Source organism: Aphelocoma coerulescens (genome assembly GCF_041296385.1).
Source record: "Aphelocoma coerulescens isolate FSJ_1873_10779 chromosome W unlocalized genomic scaffold, UR_Acoe_1.0 ChrW_unloc_scaf_1, whole genome shotgun sequence".
In the NCBI taxonomy this organism is placed as follows: Eukaryota; Metazoa; Chordata; class Aves; order Passeriformes; family Corvidae; genus Aphelocoma; species Aphelocoma coerulescens.
In genome coordinates, this window is record NW_027184080.1 from 6,956,857 (window position 1) to 6,963,338 (window position 6,482).

At 38.7% G+C, this 6,482-nt stretch overlaps 1 pseudogene; it reads right to left on the reverse strand.

The window, feature by feature from the left end:
* Positions 1 to 263: 263 nt before the first annotated feature.
* Positions 264 to 6,482, reverse strand: part of LOC138102682 (homer protein homolog 1-like) — a 282,281-nt pseudogene continuing 276,062 nt past the window's right edge.

The window sequence follows — 6,482 nt, forward strand, 5'->3', positions numbered from 1 at the left end:
TTTTAAATAGCAATCTCTAAGTGGAGAAAACTATGTTGTATAAATTTAATAAGCAACTAGATTTAATGTTTAACTTTCAAATTAATTTAGGAAGCAAACAAAGGTCAGCACATCTTTCAACTTTGAAGTCTGACAGTCATTCATACATTTTAAAAAAGCCCTCTTCAACATTACAAGCAATTTATGTCAAGAAAGTACTTTGATGCAAGAAACATGACACCTGGCCTACCTTTCAAAGTGTTTTTTTTTAAAGAAATCTATTATATAAAGAAATGCATGTTTGTCAAAACTGTTCAAATTACATCAAAACAACTTTAAAACCTGCTCACTGAGGAGAATTGATTTCCTGCTTTTAAACATTTAGTTAACACTTCAGAATACTGACTAGTGTAGTTTGGATAACGATGTGATATAAAGGCCCATAAAAGAGTAAACATGTCTACATTTCAATTTGTTATGACAACAGAACTTCTAGAAACAGTTTTCTTGCCTGGAAAAGTTCAGTGTACGAGTAATCCCTTGCAGTAGACCTGTGCCCTTAATGCAATCTGTAATAAACAATGCTCCCCATAAGTCATTCTTCAAAAAACCTGAAGTTTATGTGACATGCTGGAAAACTCTCTTGCAGAACAGGTTAATTGAACATAGATAGTCGATACATGTATCGCGGCCAGAAAACAAACAACTGGCTATTTCTTGTTATCTGTGCATGTCAAATTTTATATTTAGAATTCTCAGGGGTTTTTTGACTTTTTTCCTGGGGGACTCACCTGCCATCATTGGTTGGCTTCAAAATATAGTTAAGTGGAAGATAGAATCTCACTCTAATTACATATAATTCATATGAAAAAGTAAACCTTACATATTGGATAATATTGCAGAACACCAAAGTAAGCTCCATAAAAAAATACAGTACCTTCCAGCATATATATAAACAAGTATATAAACAAGAAAAACCCAAGAAAAAACAAACCAAACAAACAACCAACCAGCTAACCAAAAAACCCCAAAAGGAAGAACTTTATACAAGCAGTTATAGCAATTTTTTTTTCAATTAAAGATGCAACTCTCTCTCACTCCCGGCAAGAATAAATTGGTAACGGCATTGCTGATCCACAGTGGAAAGTATCCTGAGAAATTATTAAGGACAATAAAATACAGGGCTGTCATCACTAAGTTCTTGCACAAAACACAGCAATTAAATATCTTAAATAAATAAAATGGCAGATAACCTATACTGTACCTATCACAAAAAAGAGGTTTGACCTGTTACGCTACTAATTCTTCCATCACTGATAATTAGAAAAGGATTGCATTCCGTTACTGTTATCTTTTAAGTTATCTATGGCCAATAATGTACAAGGAGGTAATTTGTAATTCAAGTTTGTTGTTTTTTTTCTTCGACCAACTACAAACTGAGTTCTAAATTTTACATTGAAATATGACTCAAATTTAAAACAAGCCCTCTCAGAGGAGCATTTTCTAATTTTGTGCAATTTTGATGCAGAGCCCATCACAGTCCTATGAAGAGAGACAGTGCATCTTTAACCTGATTGGCACTGAAATCCCATTTTCTTTAGCTGCATTCCGTTAGCTTGGCCAAATTATCTCGTAATTCTGTTAGTTCAAATATTTTTCCATCAAGAATTTCTAAAAGTGTCTTCAAGTTATTGCGAAAAGTTTCTTGCTCATTCTGACTTTTCTCCAGACGTTGCTCTAGATCAGACAGCTGGTCTTCCAGGTCCTTGTTTCGAATTTCTACTTCCTTCAGAGAAAATACATAAAAAGTTAATGTGTTGTTTGCAAACAGAAAACAGCATAACCTCCTGCTGGTATTCATGTGTTATTTTTGTCACCTGGTTTTTGAAACAATTTGTGACTGTCACCCTTTTCAGTTTCACTAAGACAAAACCAGAATCCAAATTGTTATTAAGATTCTGTATGTGCTATGGTTTTCTCCATTTTTTTCAGCAATTTATCTGAAGGACAGAAACTTTTGAACAGGGATAAAATTTAGTCAGTGCAAAATGGATGTGATGATATTCAGCTAAGTTATCAATTCTATCATTCAGAAATATGCCACCTACTAAGAAAAGCTTCTCAAAGGTTTACCTAAGTTCAAGTATTCCCATATTTAGACTACATGAATTGCTCAAGTACACAGTCCTCATTAAATGGTCCCATATAGAAGCTCATGAAGAATACTGCTTTATAGATGCAGGAATACTACCTTACTCCTGTCCCACAATACAGTCCTTTTCACTCTGAAAATTAAGACGAAAATATAAACTAGCAAGACTGATGTCAAAGTGAAATCGATTGTAACAAATTTAAAGCAGCAAGTGCAAGCTGAATGTCTTGTCTCATTGCACTGTGCCTCAGAGCTCCCACGTGCAAGCTCTGCAGTAGTGCAGCTGTGAGAGCAGGGAAAGCACACAAGCCACTAGTGCTGTACAGACAAGCTCTTCCTGTTCACTGGGTAGAAAGGCGAAGTAGCATCATGTTACACATAGCTGAGGGGATCTGACCCTAAGCAACCTCAGCTCTCATTCATATGGAAGAAAAGCCGCTTGAACCAGCCAGTAGGAGGGGAGAGCTGCCTCCAGGGACTCCTAACTAGTTTGGCTTGCACATGATGAGAGGGAGGTCAAAGCTTTTCTCTGCTTTGTCCAAAACAGTCTTTTATCAAATTACTAATGTAGTGGCCATGTGGGTCTGGAATAGCATATTGTTGTTATTTGTCTCATTCATTGTGTGTCTCAAATCCATGCTGAATTTCATAATTTCAACTATGAAAAACACTCTCACAGGGACAGCATATTTAGTATATCGTGCACCCTGCACAGTCATTCTCTGGAAATATGCATAGTGAATTTATATTTACATACATTAACATTTTTAAACACCACTTACCTTTACAGTGTCTTTGGGTCACAAAGCTTTAATGGGCCTGCTCTGAGTTTTTACAGCAACTAGTTTCACATAGCCATAGGTTGGACAATGTGGCAGCAGTCATTCCTCCCAGCATGAGCTTTCTTTCTGCCCTCCCACTCTCCCACTACGATTTTTACAATTCTTCTGTCTCCCTCAAAGCTAATGAATACATTCATGTTTACATTGAGGAGATCTCGGCTAACCATAAGAAACAACCTGAGCCATATAGAATATGTATCTGGGCAGTCAAGGGTAAGAGGTATAAAATGGCAGCTTTGTGTCAGTCTGTCGCCATTCCATCTGTGAGGCATGTGATGGCAGCTGCACCCCTGGCCAGAGGATGGATGGGTGTCAGCTCCCAGTCTCTGAAGGGGGAAAAACCCAGTGGCGGTGCAGGTGGAGAAGGCAGAGCCTCAGGGACCTGATCTCCTCATAGCTGCAATTGCTTGTGCATTCAAGGGTGTCTTGGGGTGACTTTATGATGTGTATCACCTATCGCTGCCCCATGACCAGAAATTAATTTTGTGCCTTTCTGTGCCTTTAAACTGAGCCTGAGAGGGGGAAGAGCAAAACTTTTAAAAGCAGTTTGTTTCAAGGACACTGAGATAGAGATGGCTCTCTGTGTTCAGCTGCGGCAGCAAGCGAGAGCAGAGGGAAGCACCCTGCTTGCTCTTCAGCCAGCTTTCGGCCTTTTTTTCCCAGCCAGTTTTTTCCAGCTCCTTTTTCCCTGGAGGGAGACGGTGAGTTGAACTTTGTTTTCCGGGAACTTCGGCTTTTTTTTCTTTTCTTCTTCTTTTCTGGACTGTTTCAACATCAGAGCACATCGGGAGGATTTTTTCATCAAGGCCCCGGAGGAGGGCCCACCCCATCCCAGCTCCGAGGAGGAGGGGAGAGGCTACCTATGGAAGGACTCTGAAATTTTCCTAGGTTTTCTCTCCACAGCAAGAGGTTTTATTATTTAGCATTATTATCCTTTTCCGGTGTGGTTGTTAAATAAATAGTTTTTCTCTCTTTCACTTTCCTTAGAGGAAATTTTTTTTTTCCTGAACCTGGTGGGGGAGGGATGGTTTTAACCTGCCTTCTATCAGAGGATATTTTCCTCCAAATTTGTCCAAACTGGCACAAAGGGTAACATCCAAGTTGAAATGGAATACCTCCCTTACTTCTTGTTTGTAAATGAGCAAATGTGGATACAAAAATGCTGCTAGCAAGGATTTTCTTGCTATTTTCTAAGTCCGTGAGAGACTTTTCTCTCTCACAGAAGAGGTAGCAGAGTTATGTAAACAACCAAACACCTGCAACCTTGAGAAGTCTTGTTTATAGTATAGTAGAAAAATATTTTGACAATGGATGTTTTAGGATTTTAGCCAATCACCCCAAGGGGTGGCTGATCCTTGTCCAATTAGACTATGAAGAAAAAAGTCTATAAAAGAGTTTGTAAAATAATTAAATAAATCAATCTTGCTGCACAATTCCTGCCTGCTGGATCTTCTCTCCTCCTCCTCCCTGTGGCTGCGGGACACGGTGATGTACCCTAGGGCCTAGGCCTGTGGTAATAAGCAAATAGCCAAAAATTACAGATTTTTGGCCACTTGTTTTGGACAGTGCAGATGAAAGCAGGAATCATCCCTTCATGCCAGGATCAAGAGAAGAATTAGTTTAATCTGTTTAACACTGAGTAATATAGGTGCCAAAGCATTAAAGGAAGGTAACTGAAAAGAGCATTTGTAGAAACAATATAAATTAAAATACATACATGCTTATGTAAGGACTAACTACCCCACCGTTACTATAGACAAATAAGCTCACTAATCATAATCCAGTCCATACACTCTGCAGACTCTCCTTGTGTCTACTCCTGCCCTCCAAATAATACCAAGTACTACCCAGTATAAATGACAGGTTCAAGACCCTCTGAGACTGAGTGACTACAGTACAGGAAGAAAAGGGAAATTCAGGGTCCTCTCAGCTCTGCAGGAATGACACAGTTGTTTCTTTAGCTCACACCAAATCGATTGCTGTTTTTCCCCATTAGTTCATGCTTCCTGCTTCTCCTGTAACTGCTCCCCCTCTACTCACCAAATGCGTGTGCTCTAGGAAGTCTCCTTGACACTGCTCTTACCCCAGAGATAACTAATTTTTGTAAGTAGGAAAGCCAGTGATGGAAAGGATCACTTTGGAAAAAACCCCATTGTCTCCTCTCTCTGGGGAGACCTTCTAGCAGCCTTCCAGTACCTAAAGGGTGCCTACAAGAAAGCTGGAGAGGGACTTTTCACAAGGGCATGTGTGGGACAAGGGGGAATGGCTTTAAACTGAAAGAGGGTAGGGTTAGATTAGATATCAGGAAGAAATTCTTTGCTGGGAGGGTGGTGAGGCACTGGAACAGGTTGCCCAGAGAAGTTGTGGATGCCCCATCCCTGGAGGTGTTCAAGGCCATGTTGGATGGAGCTGTGAACAACTTGATCTAGTGGAAGGTGTCCCTGCCCATGGTAGGGGGGTTGGAACTAGATGATCTTTAAGGTCCCTTCCAACCCAAACCATTCTATGTTTCTATATGATTTTGTTTCATGAGATCTGGGACTGAAGAGTAGGCCATTGGCCTGTACCTAGCACTGAACATTATCTTTTAGGCCCTCCTCAGATGCTCTTAAACTGAGTAATTGTTCTGCTGTGAGCTGTTAGGTGGGAGCACCCAGGTAAAACCAAAAGCTTTATGTAAGATGTATGAACTTCTATCTATATTCAGCATAAGGTGTTTCCCTTTAACTCTCCATTGTTATTCCTCTCTTCAAATCAGGAGTTCCCTTACTTTGTTTAAACTTCCAGCTTGTGTACTTTATTTATATTCCATTGTTGATATCTCTTTCCTAATCCATATACATTTACCTTCCCCAAATGCTTCCTCAGATATACTTTCGCACATACTTCCTTCTGTTTTATTTTCCCTAATCTGTACTTAACACCTTTAATAACTTATGGGAAGCAAAACTAACTGAAATATGCCATGATCTGTTGCTTTTAATTTCTGGAAAACACTTCTTCCCAAATTTTACATTTGATCCTTACACGTGCTTACTGTAGATTAGTATTACTATTTTTTGCAATAGTATTACATTACAAGTTCATGTCCAGTTTCCTATTACAAGTCAGTGCACCTCAAAATTGTTATTTCTTGATGGGGAGACATGTCCATATGATATAGTCTATTGCCCTAGTTGTGTCATTTAACTTTATTTGCAATTAATCTCATCTAACAATAAACTAACCCTTGTGATACATTCAGGCCCTTTATAAGTTTTATTTTACACTGGTTTTTCAATATTTTCTTACAGTAGGGACAGTAATTTGTCATACATTGTTTTGTTTTAGAAAATAAATAAATTATTAACACATTTGTTGTTTGCACTGTAATAATATTTTGTGGAATTCAGTGCAAGCATACAAATAAAATATTCAAACCACACACAACAGCTATATTTAGGAATCAACTACAATAATAAAGATATCCTGACTTACTGTGAGAATCACACTGATGATGACTCATTAAT